The sequence below is a fragment of the Lineus longissimus genome, chromosome 5 (genome assembly GCF_910592395.1).
Source record: "Lineus longissimus chromosome 5, tnLinLong1.2, whole genome shotgun sequence".
NCBI classification, from domain to species: domain Eukaryota; kingdom Metazoa; phylum Nemertea; class Pilidiophora; order Heteronemertea; family Lineidae; genus Lineus; species Lineus longissimus.
The window spans coordinates 14,313,955-14,326,791 of record NC_088312.1 but is presented as its reverse complement, the minus strand read 5'-3'; the positions used below and the strand labels follow the sequence as shown (position 1 = coordinate 14,326,791).

General features: G+C 44.2%; 1 long non-coding RNA gene across 1 annotated transcript; it reads right to left on the bottom strand.

The window, feature by feature from the left end:
* Nucleotides 1-240: 240 nt before the first annotated feature.
* LOC135488450 (uncharacterized) lies at nucleotides 241-12,119 on the bottom strand. Its single transcript, XR_010446978.1, has 3 exons — nucleotides 12,050-12,119; nucleotides 4,293-4,415; nucleotides 241-312 (listed from the first exon to the last, which is right to left on the bottom strand). It is a non-coding gene; the product is annotated as an uncharacterized LOC135488450 (long non-coding RNA).
* Between the last annotated feature and the right edge of the window lie 718 nt (nucleotides 12,120-12,837).

Sequence of the window (12,837 nt, the reverse complement as noted above, 5' to 3'; positions counted from 1 at the left end):
CCCCAGCGACCTCGCCAGCTGCGTCCGTGTCCTCGATAGTTACAGGATCCTGGGAAAGTGCCTTCGTGGCAAAGAACTTGTTCATGTTTGTCATCATGAGATTCATGTTCGCCATCATGTCCTTGCATGTCTGGGTCATGTCCTGATTACCAATGCCAACGTTATCAGCCGGTTGATCCCGTTTAGTGCGCTTTGCTCCACGCTGCCAATCCCCTTGTTCGGACGAACGTTTACGAGTGCCTTTCTTGCCTTTCTTGCCTGCATCCCTCGCTTTATTCCCCCTTGTCTTTGGGCGGGTGTTGTCCATTTATGCTGGAAGAGAAATTGAACAGTAAGCTTTGTCCTAATCGAAATACATCCAGCCATGGATCACCTGCCCAGGGAAACGACAGTAGGCCGAAACCATGGTAAAGTGAATGTTAACCATTTAAGCTGGTGCAGTAGCAGACCGTTTCCGGCCAAGACCGACAATTATAACGTACGGCCGGAGAAGACCCTGTTAGGAGCCGAAGACCCTTAGAGTGGCCAATAAACAGACCCTCTTCGGAGCCGAAGACCGCAGCGTGGCCAAAAAGACCCCCTTAGGAGCCAGCCGAAGACCACCAGTGTGGACAGATAAGACCCTCTAGGAGCCGAAGACCACCAGTGTGGCCAAGAAAAGGCCCCTTCGGGCCAAAGATTTTCGTCAGGCATAGGGTGAGCAGTTACATGTAAAAGAGCCATGGGGAGAATAAGCCCCCCCCCTCCTTTGAGGGAAAGCGGGAAAAGATCACCCACGCAAACAATCTAGCAAGGCTATTTATGTAGGAAATGCGCATCTGGTGCGGCTGAAAACTGCAAAACAAACAATTTTACCGATCGTTACATTAGCAGTTGATACGCCTGCGACCTGAAATTAGAGCAAACATATAATCATACCGAGTCAGTGGCCGCGTAAGACAGATACTGCTGCAGCCCTATAGCTGTTGAACAATTTGAAGTTGCCCAGGTCGTTGAAGTGGACTCCATCCGTATTGTATATCCAATCCTGAGGGTTCCATATCCCCTTATATGTTTCCAAAGAGACACTGGTGAATAAACTGGATTAAGCTGAGCAAGGCGCCCATTGCACCGAAATACCTTGTCATTGTATCCGGCAGGACACTGAACCCTTGGAATAATTTGGGAAATCAGTACTCTACAATTTACAAGTTGGTGTAACTCGAAGGCAAATCTAGAAACATCCCTCGCCACTTCATCCGCCGAATAGGAGGAAATACACAAATCGTTCCCCCCGATCTGAAGTATTATCAAATCAGGTGATAAAACACGAATCTCATTGCAGTACACCTCCAAGTTGTATATGCGCGCCAAAGTTAATCCTGGCACACCCCAGAAGTCAACGTTACACTCGGCCAGTTGTAAATTCTGCCCAGTCATGCCAGGGCGAAATAACCCGAATCGGGGCACAGAAACAGAAAACTTCCGCAGCCTTTCGATATAGCTGTGGCCGAAAATAAGAACCCGAAAGGGGTGATTCTGGTCAGAAGCCATTGCGCTCAGCGAAAACCAATACGGAGAAAAGGGTTCGAATAAATACGATTACTTAACTGTCGTAAAGAACCTTCCTCGAAATCGAAAGAACGTCCAAGATTCCCCAAAAGTTAAAGATGAAATTTTGTAGACAACGTGATCATGAATCTTGAACTACTTCTCTCGAATGAGGTAGACACGCGCGGCGATGTCCCCTAAGTAGGATAGTATGAGTCATGACAGACGTGACCCCAAATGATCGATAGGCCTACTAGCCAAACTGGAGCATCTTAGCATAAACCTATTATGATGGATGTCTCCCTCATAATATATATGTTTGTTTGTGATCACCAGTAAACTATAAGAAAAGTAATGAAAAAAAATATGATGCAAAATATAATTGGGCATTTGTGCGTGCACCACGGGGTGACCCGCAGGTTAATTCACCTCGAAACTTCGTACTAACTTTGTTGATGTTAGCAGCTAGATAGACAGGGTTTATTTCAGAAATTTATCAATGATCTCATGAGCGCATTATCGCGGCTCTTTTTCTTATGAGGCAACCATTCTCTCAAGGGCAGGCTGCTCGGTAATTTGGAAGGCCTGATAAGACCTCGGCAGTCTGGCGAATTGATTCTCAGTTTGAATTAGAAACTTAGCATGAAAATATTAAACGTTTCGGTTGTAGATTCTTGATTTGGAATGTTATGTTTTTCATCTAAATCTGTGCAAAAAAAGTTTGGTTCTTCTACAATTATCATTATCATTATGCAGTTTGACGAAATCAACTACGCAACAGCACTATTAACTAATGCAGCGGTCAATGAGATGTCTGTACCCCCAGGGGTCAGACACTCGACACCTATTCACCCATTGGAAAAAAAGTGAAGGTCAGAACTCGACACTTTCTCACTAATTGCCAAGCATCATTTCATCAGGTTCTCACTTTTCACCAAATCAATTAAGACCAAAGTTCACTATTTTTTCACCATGCCCGAAGGGGAGAACAGACATTAAGTCTATTCACATTTCATTGTTAGAGCAACATATTTTGTAAAAAATCGTCGTAAAGACTACAAAAATTAGTCCAGGTAACCTCGACCCTACGGCGCGCTAGTGGAGGGTCGAGGGGGATACGTCGATTCACTATAAGGAAGGAAGCCCAATGTACAGCTGATGTACACTGCACTGAGCAATATTGAACGCTCTGGTATTTTGTAGGCACGAGGATTTCTGGGAATCCCCTTCTCATTTTCAAAAAGGAGTTTGTTTTCACAATAAATATTTGGAGTAAGTACTAGAGTTTGGTCGATTTCATCATTACAGATTAAGTAAGCTAATATTCTTTTGTCGAAATCGGTTTTAAAATTAATGTTTTATTTGAAAAACTCGATAAACCACGTGACCAGACACCGGAAGCCAACGCCCCCAAATCTAGTTCGTGACGAGAGAAATGTCGTGACATACCAGTCTCAGTAATGTGAATGAATGAGACTGGTTCCGAACGAAAAAATTACCAGCAACCTTTTGCTGCCGGCAGCCATCTTTCCGGTTCTGTGCGTAACATGTGCGACAGCCGACGATCTGCATTTTCTTTTAGTTTTTATTTCTTGTGGTTTATCGCTCGACAGAAACTCGACATTTGCAAAATCCGGCTACCACAGACATTCGTCGAATTTTCGACACCTTTCCCAATCCCATTCGCCAGAAACTCGAAGTTTGAAAATAATCAGGCACCACAGCACTCGACACAAACTCGACGTCGAGTGCGTGTCGACCGCTGACCCCGGGGGGGGGGGGGGTACAGACATCTGATTGACCGCTGCATAAGGTATTTTGCGTATGTGGGGAGAGTTTGTAATTTTAGCTCTGGCGTTTGCCTACCTGCGAGGGATATGGAGGAATGAGTGGTGGTGTCGGATTATTCCCGAGAAAGTATCTAAATAGTTACCCAGAAATATGCTTGGATTATGAAATGAAAATCGATTGACAAGTTTGTTGGCCGTTGGCTCTCATAATACAGTACGTGCAATAGTTCATTTATCGATTTTCTTTCATTTCATGAATCGTTATTATCCTTTTCTCAATAGTTTACTGGATCGATACTCTGAAACATAATTGAAACACTTTGTACATGCATGTACCCATCATTTGGATCAGTGGTAAAGATAGACCGCTTGTGCGACAAACAACGTGAAATATGTCATTTCGAAAACACATGAACGAACTTGTTGCATATTCTATTTAAGGAATAAGGAATGATTCGAGTGTCCGACTTGGTTATAATATGGGTATGGTTAGGGTATATGTCGTATTCCTTTTCGTCTAGACCTACTTTTCAAGGACTAAATGCCATAAAATTACCATTTGGCTATTTACTTATGTATAACACGCTCCTTAACCAGCATGAATTGTCTACTAAATATTTATCCGATGAGCACGTATGCCATGGCCCATAGCCTTTCCATTTTAAATTATTTCAAATTCTGAATAACCCAGGCCAGACTTCGATTAGGTTGTGTTACATGCTGATCACATAGACTTGCCTTAGGACGCCGACTGTTTATTCCTTTGAATAATTAGACAATAGATTAAAAGAAGAACCTGTCATCTTCTTTTCACTTCGAATTCTTTCTCACGATATTGATATGTGATTTAAAGATATCATCAATTGATCATTTAAGTGAAGTTGTAGGTTATACACTGAGGTTCAAAGAAATACTTTGGCTTAGCATACCAGCTCATACCACAATGTAGGGATAACTATCAATCGAACGTGCCTTAATCCCTTTTATGCCTGTATCTGTAATCTGGTTGTTATACCACAACTCGTTGGGAAGGCGCACCTTACCGCAACAATTCACCGACCTCGTCCGTTGCGGAGTGACGCATCGTCCCGCACACTGAAATGCAAAGAAAAATGTTCAACCTTCTTTTTCTTCAGACTTCTTTTTCACTTTTTTTGCTGAATAAAATAGACACGCCCGATTGGAAGATAACGTCGATTGATATTTGGGCCTGTTCTGTGTGTCAATATACATGTAGTTGGGAGTGTTAGCAAGTTGTATTGTACGCGCCGGTCACCGATCCAAAGGTTGACCGCGCTCGACGTTGCTTAACTTCCACTCTGGGGCCAACGCGCCAACCACTGGGTCATAAAGGAATTCCCTCATGGCCGGCGGGTTAAGCCGTGCCATATACCTGGGGGTACTATACATCATTCCCCCCTTCGGACAGAGATGGATCGTCCGCGATCCTACTTAGCGCTTCATGCGTCTCAGTACCGAACTACAAATCCAGAGCTCGCATCGCGTGGGAAGGTCTGCCAGATGTATTGTACGCGCCGGTCACCGATCCAAAGGTTGACCGCGCTCGACGTTGCTTAACTTCCACTCTGGGGCCAACGCGCCAACAACTGGGCCATAAAGGAATTCCCTCATGGCCGGCGGGTTAAGCCGTGCCATATACCTGGGGGTACTATACACCAGTTATCGCTCTCATCTCCACTCAATATTATGGGGCTATCAGATTTGACGAGATATGTGTGAGAGGACGAGACTTTATGTACTGCAGGCATAGATTGGAACCCGAGCAGGAACAAAGTCGGGATCTAATATGCATGTCATGTATTATTTGTCAAGTTCGCTCATACGGCAACTTAAGCCAAGGATCGATAAGGCTGTCCGTTTTTCAATCGTTTGGAATATTCTTACTTTTCTGAGTGATGTTGTGGGTCGATTCGTGGTGCCCGCTCTGTTTGCAGCCTTTTATATTTCTACATTGCCCTATTGTGATACATTGTGTGCCTTTGATGTACATCTTGTACACTATGTGAAATAAAATTACCCCTATAACTAAAATCCAGCAGGGAGTAGACCAAGTCCTTCACGGCCGTCCGTTAATGATGTGGCATATTGCAAGATAGATTATTTTTATCATACAGTAATTCAATAGGATGTAGGGACCAATAGTTGAATATCAGGGAAATTGATTACTTCATTGTTATTGCTGACGTCCATTTACTTTAGGATGTGCCTGGCATAAACAATTTCCCGGAAACAAACTAGGCAAGGATATGTGCACTTTGTTTGTTCGAACCTTTCTTGTACTTGTATCAAAAATATCGCTCGCCTTATATATTTGCCAGATCTGGTTTAAAAGTTTTTAAAAAACTTAAGAGCCTTATTCTGGAGCGTCGGCGTTAAAAGCACGTTTCAGTAGGACCTCTATTTTGTGATATTTATCTATTTTTTTTCCGATCGTGGGCCGGGGGAGGATGATTGCTCCTTACAAGATCGTGTATTTGATCGGGTATGAACAAGAAATTCCCCACGTGCGTCCCATACATTTGAAATTTCAGCCAATGAGAGCGTGTTTTAGATACGGTGATTGTTTTCAATAGTGCTGAGTTTCTCAGAAAGATGTAAGAGCCGTTTTGATTAGGCATAGAAGATTTGTCCGCCTCTTCCTGCGAATAACCATCTGTTTATTACAGGGTCAGTAACGTGGGCGAGGGGAGGAGGATACGACTGATTCTTGATTTTCGAGGATGTATGGACCTCCACATATGGCGAAAAATGGTGCAGCTGGTTGATTAGACAATGGGCGTTCAGAACTGTTTGGGTATTTTCTGTCACCGAATCAGAATATTCGACGTACAATAACGACTCAAATACACCGCTTCGGCCGCCGAGCCGAATATTTAATTTTCTAAGTCCGTCGTAGATGTTAATTTTACCCGAACAATAGTGAGGTGAAGACTCGTTGATCAGTCGCCCCCAGTCTTCAACGGCATGGCGATTAGTACATGATGTGCCGGTATGCCATCGTTCCTGGAGACTAGCTTGCGCTTAAAACGTGAATGAAGATTCCTTTATGATTTTACGCAACTGTCATGCATGCTCACACCTGAAGTTGTCGTAGTGTACTGCAAGCTGTGACAGTGTCTGCCTTATTCAAGATGAAGTTGGAGAAAGTTCTGTTCTGGCTGTTTGGGCTGTGTTTTTGTGCCGATGTTTGGCAATGGTGCATGACGATGATGACGCATATCAGAGTGGTGATGATGGTGATGATGACGATCACGGAACCGTTGATGATGAGAATGCTGCTCTCCTGGAAAATCCGCCAAGACGACACCAAAAGGCATATTCTTCAAAGCAGAAAATTAACTTCATGGATGATTACATCCAGGCGCACATCTTAGCTGAAGCCCACGCCAGGACCACCGCCGAATTTGCGAGGCACAACCGCATCCATCCAAGAACCTTAAGCGAGCGGTTGGCTAGCGAAGACGAAATAAGAGAACTGATGAACGACCGCCCAAATCTGGCCGGACGTAGACGACGCCAACGAAATCCTGGAGGTAACCCGATTTCACTGTTAAAACGAATTTAACAACGTGTGTGAGCATTAAATTTCAGTCCTTTATGAATTTGAAACTCACGAGACTTCATTTTTTGAAGGTGCGTTGACACCTTTGCTTTATTTTTCAGCAAAATGGCCAGTTGTTGAAGGTCGTTTGAGAACTTGGTTCGAAGAGCGAAGGGAACTTGGCTTCCGAGTTTCGCGTAGGAACATGACGTTACATGCCAATAAAACCAAATGGTGAGGAGAACTTCCACAACGAGACAGGGATGAATTTTTTAAGGACAAGACCCCACCTCATCCCCTTTACAGCTTCTGTCGGGTGGTTCAATCGCTTTCTGCAGAGGTAACTCGATTATTTTGTCCACGCTTCATTATTGCATAATATTACCGTACAATAATTTACAAGAATTATAACCAACAAGGTTCGTTTCATTTCAGAAAACATGTGAGCTACAGACGCAACACTTTCGATTCGAAAACTCTCCCAGCAAATGCAGACGACCTAATTCGGGAATGCCGTGAGAGAGTTCACAACACACGATACGAGAAAATAATTTGGATTTACTGATCAACATGAATCAAACCTTTGTTCTATACGATATGAAACCGATGTACACCTACAGCGAGAAGGGAGAGAGGAAAATTGACATTCGCTCAAGTCGCGGAAACAAGAAGTTTGGGTGCACAGTTAGCCTGATGATTACTGCAGATGGACGGAAAGGACCTGCTGAAATCATCATCCGTAATGCAGCGGTCAATTACAACTCTGAACCCCCCCCCCCCCCATCAGACATTCGACATTTATTCGACACCTGGGAAAAAAGGGGTCGTCCAGGAATCGACAGTTTCTCACCCAGAGCACAAGATCCTTGCTCCAGGAATTCACTGCTTCTTCTTTTTTGGAGCTTCAGAGCATCACCTGTTTTTCACTTGTCAGAACAGTGAACGTCAGGAATGCCACACAAATTCACATTTTTGGGTACGGAATCTATTATGAATAGACTTGTTCCCATATCTGGGAAGGGTTGGCTGGCTTGTGCAAATCAACTGAACAGTGCCTTTTTTAATTCTCAACCCTCTTCCCCCACAATGATGGCTGCAGATGTCAGAAAATTGACGGAAAGAAGAAACTGAATAATAGTACCAAGCTGTTCTCCCCTAAATTCGCGGTCGCCAGACATGCGACGGTCTTTCGGCATGTTCGGCGGTCCCGTACGCAGGAATTCACCAAAGATCATCTTTGTTATTTTCAGACATTCGACGAAATTCGACGCTGATTTTTACTCAGTTCGTCAGGAATTCAACGCTAGGGATTTTTTGGAAACCTCAGGATGCGAAGCAGATGCGGCGTTGCATCAGTGTCGACCCCTGAGGGGGGGGGGGGGGGGGGGGGGTCAGATTTGTAATTGACCCCTGCATGAAAATGTCAGGGTAAGTTAACATTCGTTAGCATCTAGAAATAACTAGCAGATTGTTTGACTCTAGGATTCTGCCGAAAAAAAGTTTGTCTTTCTCTTTCAGCACATGAATATCGTCACTATTCTCTATTAATTGTGCTTTCTTATTGATCTAATTGGACAAGTCTTTCCAAAAAAACATTGCTATGATCAAAGTAAGTGTTACATTGCAGTTCACCCTTCTTCCTTTCTATGTGACTGGAACGGAGGCAGGCTGGGTACGAACGCAGACGCTCATCAATTGGCTGAATGAAATCTTGATACCATTCGTGGCAGAGGAACCATTCATGTTGATTCTAGCCCAATATCCACCACATAGAAATAGAGAATTCTGGAATTTAGTTGAAGATGCTGGGGATCAAATGGATTTTATACCTGGAAAGTGTACCAGCCTTATGCAGCCGCTCGATATCAGGATAATGAAGGCCTTCGCACAATATGACAAGCGTGGAAAATTGGTCACACAGAGGACAATGGGGACTGCCCGCAGATTTCGCTGAGAGAGGTGGTCTTCTTATTCCTGAAGGTGATCATCCTCCGGTTGATCTTCAAGACTTTGTAGTTGCTGAGAAAGATGCAGGCAGTGATGATAAGGATTTAGTTTTCTTTGAAGATAAGCACTGTTCAATATGAAGACATTATCGTAATGATGGCGGCGTAGGGGTTCACTGGATTGGAGTGTGTGTGTCGACCGGGTGATCAGCTGTTGCACTGTCCAGTTTTGTGTGTTTTTTCTGTTTCGGAAAATAATCAAAATATTTAGAAAATGAGCAGAGTATTAACCAATTTTTTTTCTCGAGCATTTGCTTTGATGCTTCACGTGAAAATCGGTATTTTTGGATTTACCTATAAGAACATTTTAAAAATCACGGTCTTTAGTGATTTGGGGTCTGGTTTGAAATGTTTAGTTTGGGGTGGCCTCAAGTGATCTTAGCCAATCCAGCTGATTACTGACTTGTAGTCATTAAATAAATTAGATGAGTTCGTGTAGAAACGGGGGGGGGGGGGGGCACGGCCTTTTCAGTGGTGTACAGCACTTATTGGTCATTCTTTGAAAAGCGCCTTCAAAACGCATTTTGACATGGGTGTCCGATGATTTGAAATTGAGAGAACATCCTGACGTCACGCACTTTCGTGAAAACTGTTGAGCGTGACCTATGTCCGCCAATATCATGTGGATTGCTTGTCAGCGCAATTAGCTTGGATTATGTACAGGCTGTTATAATATTGGGTAATTCAAGTTTAGCCGCCTTTTATAACTTTCTAGTGACATCATCGCTGTTTGCATGATGTGTGTAATACGTCATCGTTTTGGGCTAATAAACATGGTCATATACGAAATCCTACTTTTCCGGTTTGTAACATGGTGGCAGCGATAAAGATCGCTTAAAATCAACAAAAGTAAAGGTAATCGTAAGCCTTGCAGCCCAAAAACGAAAACTAGATGGCCCCGAAATTCCATCCACCTGAGGCATTTGACTTTTCTAGGCCAGAGGGCTGGCCAGAATGGCGACAAAGATTCCTCAGATATCGTGTCGCAACTGCACTGGATGCGGAAACGGAGGCTGTACAAACCAATACATTGCTGTACGCAATGGGCCAGCAAGCAGATACTGTGTACAACACGTTTGTGTTCGCCCCTGTCAGAGATGTTGAACATCCTGAACTCGTTTTTAACACTGTCCTGGAGAAGTTTAACAACCATTTCGTTCCACGTCGCAATGTTATTCATGAGAGGGCTCGCTTTTACCAAAGGGAACAGAAGCAGGGCGAAAACATTGAAGAATTTGTTCGAAATCTGTACGAACTCTCGCAGCACTGTGATTTCGGCGGAAATCGTAATGAACATATCCGAGACAAGCTGGTTGTTGGTCTTCAGGATAAAGAACTATCTAGAGATTTGCAACTTAAAGCTGACCTGACATTAGATCAGGCAGTCCAGCTGTCTAGGGAACGTGAAATGGTGAAAAGCCAGGTTACATCACAACACGGGAAAGGTGAGGAACCATCAGTTAGTGCTGTTAACGCTCGTCGCCGAGGCCGCCAACCCCGTCCACGCAACGCAGATCGCCCAAAGGGATCACCAAAACAAAAGACTTCGTCAGCAAAAAGTACCCAACCCCATCCTAAGCAAAACTCCAACCCCCATACTTGGAACGAAAAGTGTGGGCGGTGTGGTGGGTCACATGGCCCCACGTCACGCTGTCCACCAACTGGCGTGACCTGTCATAAATGTAGTCGTCGCGGACATTTTGCTAAGTTTTGCCTGTCAAAAGACGACAAGGAGGTTGAATTCGACTTCAATGAGGAATCTGAGGATGACGAAAGTTCATTATTCTTGGGTGCAGTGTCCAAGGATGGTTCAACAGCATGGAACGTTAAACTGAAAATTTTGAAGCAGAATGTGCAGTTCAAAATAGATTCTGGAGCCGATGTCACGGTAATATCTGAAAAGACGTACAACTCGCTCAAACCCAGTCCTACTTTGAAAAGGGCTGATTCCAAGCTAAAGAGTGTAGGTGGTACACTGGAATGCAAAGGCATGTTCACTGCCACTACATACTTGGACAATCAGTGCCATTTGCTGAAAGTGTACGTTATTTCAGGAGGGTGTAACTTGCGCCAAAGTACATGACATCAAACAAGATGTCTTCGGTGATCTGGGAAATATGAAAACTGATCCGGTGAAAATAAAAATCAAGGATGACGCAGATCCTTATAGTGTTAATGTTGCGCGCCGTGTGCCAATTCCGTTGTTGCCAAAAGTCAAGGAACAATTAGAGAAAATGGAAAAAATGGGAGTGATTCAGCGTGTCACTGAACCGACGGAATGGTGTGCACCCATGGTCCCTGTGGTTAAAAAGGGTAACCGTGGTATTCGAATTTGTGTTGATCTAAAACGCCTGAACCGGTCTGTGGTCCGTGAGAAATGTTTCTTGCCGTCTATTGAAGATGTGATTTCAAAATTGTCAGGCGCCAAACATTTTTCGAAACTTGACTGTTCTTCTGGTTTCTGGGCCATACCACTTGACCCAGATAGTGCTAAATTGACCACCTTTATAACACCCTTCGGCAGGTTCTGTTTTCGCCGCCTCTGTTTTGGCATTTCTAGTGCGCCAGAAATCTTTCAGACCAAGATGGCCAATCTGCTGAAAGATCACGACGGTGTTATAATTTGGATGGATGATATTTTGATATATGCAGCCACCCAGGAGGAGCATGACAAACGTCTCCAACGCGTACTTGACACTATAGAGAAATCGGGTCTAAAACTAAATCGACCAAAGTGCCAATTTGATATGGACAAACTTGACTTCATTGGCCACTGTTTTAGCGCCGAGGGAGTCTGCCCCTCGAAAGAGAAAGTGAAGGCCATTCAGGAGTTAGCTGCGCCGCAATATGTGACTGAACTCAAGAGAGTTCTGGGTATGATCACGTACCTTGGTCGCTTTGTCAACAACTTGTCCACTGTGGCAAAGCCGACGACTGATCTCCTGAAAAAGGACACTCACTGGTCGTGGGGACACCGCCAACAAACCGCATTTGAAAAAAATCAAGGAAATGATCTCCAGCGCTCCAGTACTCTCATATTACGATCCGTCGTTACCTACCACCATTAGCGCAGACGCCAGTAGTTATGGGCTCGGAGGAGTCCTGCTCCAGGAAAAGAACAACCGTCTCTCTCATGTAGCTTTCGCATCAAGAACACTTACCGACGCAGAAAAGAAATACGCGCAAATCGAGAAGGAGGCCCTTGCCTCTGTGTGGGCTTGTGAAAAATTCTCACAGTATCTGTATGGACTTGACACTTTCAAAATATTGACAGATCATAAACATTTTAGTACCATTGATGAATGATAGAGACTTGGACAGAGTTCCAATTTGTTGCCAGAGATTACTCATGCGCCTCATGAGATTCAATGCCAAAGTTGAGCATGTGCCAGGAAATACATTGGTTATCGCCGACGCGTTGTCTCGGAGTCCTTTGTCCGTGGACCCCGTTGACAAGACTGTATGTGAAATCCAAGCCGCCATTGACGCCTATGTCGAATCGGTCGAAAACAGCTGGAGTGTGTCTTTGAATAAACTTGAGGAAATAAGGTCAGTTAGCGCAAGGGATCAAACTTTCGCGGATGCCATGAAATTCACGCTCAGTGGCTGGCCAGACAGAGCCAGCGACGTCCCTATGCATCTCAAAAACTTCTATGGTGTGAGAAATCATCTCTCTGTTGCCAATAATCTCTTGCTGTACGATAATAGGATCATCGGCAAAATCAAAGCCATATTTGCCCGCTGGGGTATACCAAGAACTGTGGATACGGACAATGGTCCTCAGTTTTCATCCGTCGATTTTGCTGCTTTTGCTAATGACTATGGTTTTGAACACATCACATCCAGCCCCACCTATGCTCAATCCAATGGTGAGGCTGAGGCCGCGGTAAAAATCGCAAAGAGAATTCTAAAACAACCCGATCCGTACAAAGCTCTACTAGCCTATCGG